The 12,005-nt window shown below is 43.1% G+C and overlaps 1 protein-coding gene across 2 annotated transcripts in view; it reads left to right on the forward strand.

Annotated features, from left to right (window-relative positions):
- Positions 1–5,385: 5,385 nt before the first annotated feature.
- Positions 5,386–12,005, forward strand: part of LOC135234196 (nuclear receptor coactivator 3-like) — a 58,734-nt gene continuing 52,114 nt past the window's right edge. For both annotated transcript variants that reach the window (XM_064298539.1, XM_064298540.1), the window contains exon 1: positions 5,386–5,531. The gene's annotated coding sequence lies outside the window, so the exon portion shown is untranslated. The remainder of the gene's footprint in view (positions 5,532–12,005) is intronic.

Genomic DNA, 12,005 nt, shown 5'->3' on the forward strand with positions numbered 1-12,005 from the left:
TATTGCCATTTGATGAGACAAATAACTTTTTTGAGACAAAAATGTGGATGTACCGGGGTGTGATGTGTGCTCTGTTGCAGAGATATGCCAGGTTACATGTGTAATGTAACGAGGCAGTGTGTGTCCTTCCAGGTCGTGCTGTGTTGCAACGCCGCGTTTTATTTTACTTCAGTTTTTTAGAGCAATATCCTCCTAACGGAGAAAAAGAGTACATACAGAGAGGGAGTGGACCAGTCGCCACCGGTATGATCCGTGCTCCCCTGCTGGTGATGGCGCTGATTAATATTTCAGCCTCCGGGAGGAACCATGTGGCAGGTCTGTGTCTTGCCTGCAGACAGGCGGTGAGCCGAGGGGCCGCTCCTCAGGACCGGGGAAGAGAGCATGCCAACACAGTGAATCTAGGCCAGGCCAGTGAGAGCACTAGAATTCTTCCTCCTGTCTGTGATTTACAACTGTGTGTGTATGCGTATGTTTGTGACCTCCTGGCAAGGCCTCCAATTTCTCAGCCGCTCACAAAATCGGACTCGATACCTTCTTCCGCCTTCTGAATCTGTTTCCACAAATGCTGTCTGCCTGTCTTTCTCCTTCCGCCTCTGTATCATACACTGTTGCTCTCTCCCCTCTTGCAGTTGTTTCATTGTTATTCATGGGAGACGCTAGCGAAGTTTATTTTTCCTTTTCGCTGACTGGATTGGCGGGGGGGGGGGGGGGGGATGGGGGGGAGTGAAACCAGAGTGCCCTCCCACCAAACCACCTCTCTGTTTTTTTTTTCCCTCTTGTGACCTTCCGTCCACCCTGTGCCATGGGCCCCAGCTTAACGCCCTGCTCTAGTGCACAGGCAGGGAAGTGTTAAGTCCTCAGTTGCAGAGCGCATTCTGGATGTCACAGTGAACCCCAGCCTTATCACCGAGGGGGAGGGTGGTTAAAGTCCAGCTGCTGCTAAAAAAGCGAAAACTCTGGGGGGTGATGATGAGTGAGGGCAGAGTATAGAGGGCTCAGGTGAGTTTTTAAATATTAAGTGTGTGCGTGTGCATGTGCATGTGCGTGTGCGTGTGCGTGTGTGTGTGTGTGAGAGAGAGAGAGAGAGAGAGAGAGACAGGGAGAAACAGCCTTTTTATCAGATATGGGAATTTAAGTCTGTTATCTGTCAAGTTTGTCAGAAATTGTCATTTATGGGTACAATTCTTGTGTTGTTTTGGATAACTGGCGTGACTTGACATGAAGCTGTTTAAGGATGTTCTGATACATATGGGTCTATTAAAATGTTATACAAACAGAAAGAAAAAGACCCACCCTCGGAATCCATATTGATGTTCAGTTGCCCATGTAATCGCAGTTCCAGAAAGCCCTATTTCTCCAACTGAAGATACAAAGACCAAATGGAAACATTTAGCTAATTCTAAAATTTCCATTGTATACCATTTTTATGAATAAATCAGTATAAATTATTTAATAATGTGCTATACGCCTCAGTACTTCATACAAAGTTTATAGCATGTCTCAAGCATTGTTGAAGAAGTCTCAGAAGAATAGAAATCTCTGACTATAGTATTGTGTGCCACAGTAAAGACCTCAGTTATCACTGCAATGGAGCTTAACATTCTCCTGATGCTTTGTTTTGAAAAAACAAGAGAGAATAAGAAGGTTGATTCTTGTTGTTGAACAAGCTTTTATTAGCAGTAAATATATTTAATTGTCTGAAAGCCACGGTACATATAACTGTTAGTCTAGTGGAAAACCTCTATATTGGCTTCAATAAGAACCTGGCTTGGCAGACCATTGCATAGCCTTTCCTCTCTATTGCTTGGGACCTGGCTGTGAGTCATTCTCCGATGAGGAAAATGAGCATTTTGTCAGACAAAGACCTCCAGGATGCCCAATGGCGGGTGTCCCTGTGGGTTAATTATAACACATGCAGATGGGGTGCTGAAATTATCTCCACTAATAACTTTCCTTAGATTTTCTGTGCTGTAGCTGATGGAAAAAACATGTCTCTGACTGCAGGTCTGTCATTGCAGCTGGGGTACACTGTGTCATGATGCTGACAGGGCTAACAGGCAGGCCACGTCCTTTGGCACGCACACACAAACACACACACACACACACACCCATATGTGCATACACACAGAGGGGTATCCAGCTGTGCAGACTACACACACTCCCTGCAGGTCACATGCATTCATTTATGACTGACATACACCTGGAATATACATGATGTCTGGTTAACTGTACTTTGACTATTAGTCTCCTCTCTGTGGCCAAAAGTTGGAACCTTTCCTTACCTCTTTGGTTAAAAATCTTTTGCCAGTGATATTGTCTGTGCAATGTATGTTTACTCTGACAGGGCTGTTAAATCATTAGAGAAAAGCCACACAAAATGTGCTGAGTGTGGGATGTTGACAGACCTTCTGATTTGAAAAAAAATCCAGCACTACCTGTCATTGCATGGTAGTTTCACAGAGGTGGCTCTGCACACTGCAGTAAATATGTGGTTTAGGAACGTGTGACTGTCTCTGCTTTGGACTATGCAGGCAGGGACAGAGAGAGTGGGGCGATACTGGAGATCACAGGACGAGAGGAGTCAGCTCTCTCTCTTTCGCTCACCGTCTCCCTCCCACTCCGTCTCCCTCCCCCCTCTGATCAGCCCTGCTCATTTCACCTGTGCGCAGTAGTTTTCCATTCCCCCCGGTCGCTGTTCCTGTATCTTCTACCTGTTTTGAATGTTAAACAGCCCTTCTATCCCCCTCTTCCTGTCACTACAGCCTGGAACATGTCACATCCATTTCCATGGATGTGCCCCCTGGATGTGACTTTTTACATCATTATTTAGCTGCATATTACTGATTCTATGAGTCAGTTTTGTTTTTTCTCTTCATATCTGTAAAATGCCCACAAAATTTACATGTTGACTTTAATTTATGTTTCAGATTTTACTTATGTTCGCCTCATAAACTGCACAATGTAGTCTTTTCCCTTTAATGGCACTATGAAGGCTTTCCCTTTAAATGTTTCCTCAGTAATGAGCATGGTGCCTGCACAACTCAGAAATGTTTTACTGTGGTATGCCCAGGAATCTTATTGCTGAGATCAAGTGCTGCTCACCTGGTAACCTAACACTGTGAAGGCAAGTGCTCTCAGTAAACAAATCCCCTGTGAACCCCACTGCATTGTGGGGGTGGGGTAGGGGGTTGGTCAGAGGTTGTGGAGAGGACAGATCAAACTGTTGGTTTTTCCTGCAGGTAGATGTCTACCACATAGATACAGCAGCGTAGGGGGTTATTTCCTAGTCCTTCCACCAAGCTAAGTGATAGACAACAGTGCTTACACTTATCAATAATAGTCAGTTGGGTCTGGCATTGCATTGTGTGAGATGGGGGAAGGGGGGCAAACAGAGATCCATCAGATTTCTGTGGGAAGTAAAGAAGGCTACTTGGCGACAGAAACTTGGTCAAATGAAATCAATGAAAATGAGTTCATTTTAAATGGCTCAATCAATTATTTAATCAATTATTTAATTAATAAATAATTTGCACTAATAGTCCATAATAAATGTGCAACCTGTACTATATGACATTCCAAGTTACTAATTATTTGCTGATTTTGAGCAGTACTCTTTCGAATTTTTGTTTGATCTATAAGGTGGTTTGAAAATGAATGCACCTTTCTGTGAAAACAAATGTCCAGGGATATCTTTTAAAAAGTGATTGTAAACATATCACTTTAAAAATAAGCCATTGATTTCCAACCCATGCTCACATACATAATTAGAACAAGCTGTTTGTTCAACTATAGTCAAAGGCAGATATGTGTAGCTAAGCTCCTGCTGAAGCATGCAACAATTCTGGGGCAACAAACATCACCATTTTTACAGTACTTTTGGAGAAGACTAAAATATTTTATGGGGATTAAGTACTTTAAAAAAACACTTCTTAAATATCCATGTGTCTTCGGTCTTCTGCATTTTACCAGGTTTGATTATTTTTACTGCAAAGTCCCTGTTGAAGTGTATATGGAAATTGTAGTGTAATGCACCAGGGCAAGAGGCTGCAAGGGCTTATTACCAAGCGCTGTTATCTCCTGTCCAACCATTCCTCTCCCCTTCCCCCCTCACCCTCCCTCCCTCTTTAGCACTGTATCCCTCTCTAGATCAGTTGAAATCCTACACTGGTGTGCCTGAGATCACCATGGAGACCAGTTTGGTGCTCTCTACCACAAGCTCCTCTTGGAAGGAAGACAGGTGCCAGCTGTGTCCCTGGCTCCAGGATCTTTAGCTTTAAACATAACTGCCACAGTGACCCAACCCTTCCATATGGATCTTGCATATGGAAATCATGCATAAGAAAAAAGGCACTTTATGTTTCATTTCTCCCCAACTTAATCACAGAAGGGACTTCTAATCCTGTCACAACAGTCTCAAAAGTTATTTATTAAAATGATGCTCATAAAAAAAACAGGAAACACTAATAATATACCAAATCTTAGGAGACTAGCGCCCTAGTCTGGTACGTAAAACGTATGGTTACATAAATGCTCAATTGTCTATAGCCTATCACTTGCCTGATGCTTGATTTGGGTTGTGTAAGGTTCAAATAGTTTTAAGTGCTGTGTGAGTAATCGGAGCCTGTTAGCGTATGTATCAAAATCGAAATGTCTCTTTTGTTTTATTTGTGAAAGGGATAGTAAAGCAACAAAAGACAAGGATATGCAAGCCTTATATTAAGTACAATTTTACGAAAATAACTGGTTTGGAAAATTTAAATAAATTGAAAAGCGTATTCTGACTCGACCTATTTGATTTTACAATCTGAGCTTCCCGCTGATTTAACATTGTGTTAATATATCTTATTTATTATTATTATTATTATTATTATTATTATTATTAATTATTAATAGTTTGCCCCGACTAAGAATCCTTTAAATATTACTAAAATGCGTTACAGTAACATGCGGATAGCATCAATGCAATATGCGTTATCAGGTTCTCGACTGATATTGAAAAGATCGTTTAATATGGAAGAATATTAAACGTGAAGCTGCAATTTACATAATCAAACTACACCTAGCGCCCTATTCTTTTAAACTTTATCCCAACCCCCTTAATCCCATCCCTACCTGAAGCAAATGTAAATATATGCATTACATCCTGAACAGACAATGCAATAAAGAAATTCAGACATTTGCGCCAGACAGGTTCATGGTAATCTCCAGAGTGCCTCTCAGGTTAGCTAAAAATAAACGCAGTAGCATTTTTGCTGTTATATTGTTACTGCTAACCATCTCAACCGGAGTTCTATTTCTTTGCTAGGGGCATTCATGTAATTGTAGTCCATTTTGATGAGGTTTCTTGGAACATAGAATCACAATGTGTGCTGTGAATAACTACTTTACCCAGAAACCATGTCGCTCAGGCACAAGCTGGCTTCTTGCGCTAAGGGAGTGTTTCCCATTTAAACAAACACAGGGCTGAAGATGGCGGAGAGTTAATAGTGGAAAAAAGAAACTGGTGTGCTGAAAGGAATACGTTGGAATTGGTGAGTTAGCCGCTGATTTTTTCTCTATAATATATTTTCCACGCCACTAGCTTTAATGCATTTTGGTATTACTCGTGATTGGAGATGACGAAAATTCAGACTGAATTTTCGCGGATGATCTTCTAGGCTTAACACCCGTACATAGCACAACCCATTCTATAGTGCCTTACATGCTCGTTTATTTTGAGGGTGAAGAATTTAGCAACTACTTTGCATGGGTCTTCAAAACGGAGTTGAATTTGAACAGCATATAGAGCTGTGTTTCCCACATTGGCTGTATTTTAATTTTATTTGTCATAGTGCAAAATGCATGTTTTGCTTAATTTTTGTTACTGTTTGATGAAGTTTACATGAAGGAAAGAGTGCAACGTTAAGTTACGTTACTGTTTACGTGTTTAGCTAGTTTAAACTATAACGTTACTTTCTCTGAAAGCAACCCCTCTTAATAAAAAACATGTCAAATTGACTTTTTGTTTGAATTTTAAAATCGCTTTTGCAAACTTGTGCTGTTAACGTAGAACATGTTGCTTTCATCCAGTTAGCCTATTAGCTGGCTTTATTCAGTTGCGTTGGCTACTACTACTAGGTCGCTAGTTAAATAGCTACCCCTCCCCCGTTTACACTCTGTTCTGTGAGTCTGAAGAATAATAACGTTACCACGTTTCAACACATTTGCTCATGTCATTGAAGAGTTAGTGGCATTACAATATGCACAAGTTTTTGAAGATACAACCTTATAGCTTGCCTTATCACCTTGATATACCCATATAGTGGTCTTGGAAACTTTAATCAACTAACTGTTAAATTGTCAGTGTGGAGTCTTGGATGGTGACTGGAATTCTGGTCAGTTATTTGGTTAAATAAATTGTGGCTTAAGGGTCATATTATGTCGAGGAAAATTGGTTAGGAATTGGTGTTCAACGTTTGCCAGTCAGATGCCTGCTTGAACGATGTCGGGAACACGCCGCGAAAGTAGCAGAGCTAACGTTAAACTAGCCGAGACTTGGTTCGTATCACCAGAAAAATAGATAGCTCCCTAGCTAGCGTCAGTTAACACGATCTACCGGTTTGCAGTTTAATTCTATAATTCTGTAAAGGTGCCTTTGACACAAGGCGTTACTCTAGTCGTATAGGTTATTAGTTATTCGCATTGTTTAAATTTTTTAGATTAAACTATACTAGCTGTTACTTGGTATAGCGAATATTTTAGCGAAATGTGTAGCTGACATTAGCGTGCTTTGACTTGGCTATGTGTTGTATTTTTGAATCGCCATGACCCCGAGTACGTTAGGAAATTTTACAATAGGCCACGACTTTTAACCGGCTTCGCTTTTCTAGTGTCGTCTTTATACAAGTAAGTCGGTAAACGAAACCATTCCGTCCTATCAACAGCGTTGAAACCAATCAACACAAACTGGACGACCCAGCTAGTTCTTAAGCTGTGTGCTGACGTAAAAGGAGCGAGCTATCTGCTGTGAATATCAGTTAAGATAACCACCAGTCAATATATATTTTACTTTGTCTCTGTACTCTCGCCTATTTGACGCCCTGCTTTCTGTGTCACAGTAACTAACCCCTTAGCTTACGTTTGCGTTTGGCTGTCACAAAGGTTACACGTGACAATTGGAAAATTATTTACTCACTTTCGTGTTGGAAGATGTTTGCCGCCCGAAAGTGTGCTTGGTATTTGAATCGTGTTTGCGCTGAAGATTTTATAATGGTCTTTAGATTTGTGTTGGATCACCTGGGACCCCACATTGGAAATACAATTGGGTACAGTAGAGGCAGATTTTCAAAATGTATTTATTTATTTCTTACATGAGCCTTTTAAATAGAACTAAGAGTTGACAGATTAATCCAGGGGTATTGACAATCACTGGTCGCCTTCTGTTTTCACTTAAGGATAATATTTAGATTTAAGCCACCAAATATATATATTTTTTGTTATGTGAACGTGGATCATAGGACCTATCTTGTGAGGAGGACCTAAGCACCTGATATTTTGAAGAATCCGCTGGTGATAGAACAGATTGCATTGTTAGGGTTTCAGAATGGAAATTCATTTTAGTTAAATAATATCCCTGTTTGCTTGTGGGTAACTGTTATTACATCCTCTTGGTCTTCCCTTTGATTTACTGATGGTGTCTGGATTCTCAGCTTTGCTGTAATGATGTGCAAGTCTCTTATCTTCCTGCCCATGTGGTATGTGGACTGTAAATCCTTTGTTAGAGAGAAGTGGCTTGTTATTACTAAATCAAGTTGGTAACACTTGAGCAATTGGAAGGCTTTTAGTTGAACTTGTCTCAAAAGACTAACAAACATTCTGGTGTAGCCTGTAGTAACCTTCTGCCCAGCTGTCCGTTGCCTCATTTACCAAGTCCTCATGATAATATTGAGGTAATTCACTATTGCTTGACCAGCTATTGTTTAACACCATGGTCAAATATATAGTTATATGTGTCATTGATTTCTGGCATCCAAGGCAAGGTGTCACAGCAGTGCAAACATCGTTGAGCTCACCGTTTCATGTTAGGTAACAAATTCTTCACAAACCCCTCTTTGGCAGTTATGCGTAGGCCAGGTAAGGTGAAACTGATCTCTCAAGTGCTCAGTTTCTTTTTTTGTCTTATGAGGCTGCATTTGCCACAGGTGAAAGTGCAGATTTTCAAGTGGCTCCTCTTTGAACTTGATTACACAGAAACGAGCTGGCTGGGCACCCAACACCATAATACTGAAGTTGTGGGGATGTAGTTTGTTAAAACAATCACAATATTCTCACACCAATCTCTCTGCAGTCACAAGACTAGCCTGGTACTGTGGTCTTTGACAGAATGGAAGTGGGACTGACGCTTTAGTGTCTAAACGTTACAGGGTGACTCTAACGGTTAGTCACAGGAGGCAGGTGAATGGAGTAAAAGCCCTTATGTGGTGCCCCTCGGTCCGCTCCCTCACCTGCTCGACAGATGTTTGCAAGCTGCATTGCAGAGAAAGACAAGCCGCCAACCCCTGCGCATTTGGGAACGTCAGCATTGTGCGTTCCCAGTGAAGTGGGACCCTCTGCCAGCAAGCTGGGAGAAGCCCGGATGAGAAGCACCGCGAGTGCTATCGCAGGACTATCAGCACCTGTTGTTTAATGACACAGTAATGACTCTATTGCCATTTTATGATTCTAATTTGGGTTGGAGAGGTTTCATTTGGCTCCGTTGTGGAAGCCTAACCTCTCCAGGCTCTTTGCCTATCCTGGTTTAGGGTAGTGGCAGAAGCGCTCTGTCCTCATTCTTTCTTCTCAGCCCTGGGTACAGCCACGGAAATCCTCAAGATAAAAAAGTGCCACTTGCAAAGTTTAAGCACGAGGAAACTACAAGTGTAATTATGGAAATTAAATTTAGAAATGAAATTTCCTTCTGTAACTTAGGATGGTCTATATGATCACATTTGATTAGTGTGGAAAGAAGTGCACTACTACCTGAGTTTTGCTTGTTTACTCTCCCCCCTGCCAACTCCCTAACGGTTTAACTATAAACATATTTGTTTTAGTCTTCTGTTTGTGTGTGTGGTGTATGCAAGGAGGTAGACTGTAGCTATGTGTGTCTTTTGAAGTGGTGTGAAAAGAAAACTCAGTATGTGGGCTTCTCTGGCTTGCAGTGTTAAAGCAAAATGTCCTTTTAGAGTTGGTCTCTATGAACAGTTTTTGGTTGTTCTGGTTGTTGTTTGTTTATTTCTTAAAGATGGAGCAATCCTAATTTGCGGAGCACTGTGGCCTGGCTCCGGAGCGCACACGCACGTGGGGGCTGAATTGGTGAAGACCCAGGCTGACAGTGATGCATCGTGTTTGCAGAACAGAGCATTTGGTGGGGGTGCACTGCGGACGGTGGGGTTGGGGGTGGGGGTGGTGCCGGTCCTTGTTGCAGTCATCAGAGGGCGACCGTTGTGGACAGAGGTGTGGAGTATGCCAGGGGGATGGGTCGCAGTAAAGGCTATGTTCCCATTTTTAGAAGGCTCCCCCCTCTCACCCCCTCCTGTCAGTGGGTGCTAAGTCCCCTCTCACGCTGCCCTCTACCTCACCCAGCCCAGGAGGCGATGGAGCGACCTGTTGTTCTGTTTGCGTGGGAGAGGGAAGGGGGGCCTCTCCACAACATGTCAGTATGCATTAAAAATGAATTAATCTTCAGTGAGTTCATTGATTTCAGAGGAGAAAATCTTTTATTCTCTTTCCTCCTCCATTGAGCACTCTCAAAACAAGTCGAAGGCGACCGCCCCGATGCACCATTGTTTTCAGGACTGTGTAATTAAGCTAAAGGCCTTTCAGGACCATTTCTCCAATCTTAATTTTATTTCTTTAATAAGGGGAGGCCGGTGATTCTGTCGCATGGATGTTCTCTTGCCACCGAAAGGCTTGGAAGCACGGGTGGCCTTTCCGTTTGCTCCTGAATGCTTTGCAGCACTTTTACTTCACTAATGCAAGTTTCCATAGGTCAGGGCTGTGGGCTGGGCCCAGTGAGGTTACTGGAGTGATATTGTAACCCCTGTTTACCTCTGACCCTTTCTGCACTCTCAGTAAGTGAGAAAATCGGTTGTCTTTCTGCTTTCATGGAGCTCTCCTTGAAATGATGAAAACTAGTCTTGCACCAGTACTTTTGCTCTAATGCTAGCTGTTTGACTAACTTAAATGTTTAAGATTAGCATTTCTGTGCAGGTGTCCTACCAGTTTAATTTTGCCACCATGAGCTGCCATTCATTTTATATGTTGGGCTCATTTTGTCATGTTGAATGAATCTCAGCCTACTTTTGAGGAGCAAACTTGTTGCTTCACTGTGCTTCCACACGTCAGCCCGAGCGGGTTTATCTAATGGTGGTCTCAGGCGCTGTCAGAACACTTTTCTCATTGATGCCAGAATGAATTGCATTCTTTTCCCATGGCGTCAGGTCAGGGGTGGCTGTTTGTTTGGGGTGAGATGAATTGCCCTAGGTGAAAGCCAGCGACTCTGCGAGGTGACTGAATGAGACTCGAGTTGAAACGAAAGCCTGCTTGTCTCCTAATTGAAATTTTCTGCCGAGGCAATTGGTCGGCAGGAGGGGGGGGGGAGGGTGTTCACAGGAGGAGTGAGTTTGCGACACTTCAAAAGGAGGTTTGCTACTTTGTTTGACTGTGAGGGTGAGTGATTGTTCTCAGTAAACAGGTTTTAAATGTTCTCGGCAGGAGGACCATCATGCAGTTCTGTGGCAGAAGGGTTTGAGTGCTTAAACATTTTTTTATTCATGTATTTATTTTTTGAGACCAGCCATGCAAATTCAGTAATGAATGCATGGTTTTGTTAGAGACCTCTGTTTATTTGATACAGATCCTCTCCTTTTTTTCCTTGCTGAAAGGTTAAAGGCAACGTTCAATTTCAGGAATGGTTTGCACTCGGTGAATGAAAACGGTCTATGTACACACAGACAGTAGAGCAAACAGACATCAGAAGTAGATGCAGGAAGAGCTTGTTTTTCCTCAATGATGCAGCGATGGCGGATCTGTGCTCTGGAGTGTATTGTCTTGCCCCTGCCACAGAGAGCTCTTCACCCGGAGCCTAACCTAGTGCTCATTTCAGGAGCCAGTCCTTTCCTCCTTTCATAGGAAGAATCGGAGAGGAGCCACATTCGGCTCGGAGATCAGGCAGTGAAGTTTTCCACGTTTATGCTACGTCGGGGCCGCGGGTTTGTACTCTCCGCTCGTTTCACCAGTGAGGGCAGTGTAAACCCCCCCCCCGTCACCAGCCGGTGGAGAGATGCGAAGTGCGGTCACTTTCCAACGCAGAAGCGGGGGGATAAACACATTCCTTTGCTCTGGTGTTGTGCTGTTGACAACCACCACCAGCTACGCCTGCAATGGCTTCCAGATGGGCTCCATCGTAAATTCATTCTGTGACATCGAGGGAAGACTTGCCCGCCTCCGTCAAGTTGAACTCATTTGTTCGGTCTGTATCGCCCGGGCAAGTGTTCGGTCATTAGACGGTGCCTCACTTCTGTCCTGCCTTGCTTAAACTGGATTGGCTGGCACTTAATTAATATGTTCAGTAAAGAAATGGAATGAGTATTGACAAAAGCCGCTTGCAGACCGCAACTACGCCACCTTTCAGCAAGTCAGCAGACTTCAAGTTCAAGGTCCTGATTTGAGAGCCCATGCAGCAAGTGTAGTGCATCCCTGCATCAACGCTGCTGCGGTATGCCCTCAATATATCACGGTTAATTTTAGGGGGTGCTTAGCAAGCACGATTTTTGGTTGGACAGCATTGTGTGTGTGTGTGTGTGTGTGTGTGTGTGTGTGTCTGTGTGTGTGTGTGTGTGTGTGTGTGTTTTATTAACGTGGCGGCTCCCGCTTAAATTCTGGGAGTGCGTAGTATCCAGCTGTTACTGGTTGTGTGAAGCGCCGTTGCCACGGCAACGCAGTGCTGCATGCTGGCTCAAGGTCGTTCATCCAGTAACGCTGAACTG

The sequence above is a fragment of the Anguilla rostrata genome, chromosome 11 (genome assembly GCF_018555375.3).
Source record: "Anguilla rostrata isolate EN2019 chromosome 11, ASM1855537v3, whole genome shotgun sequence".
NCBI classification, from domain to species: domain Eukaryota; kingdom Metazoa; phylum Chordata; class Actinopteri; order Anguilliformes; family Anguillidae; genus Anguilla; species Anguilla rostrata.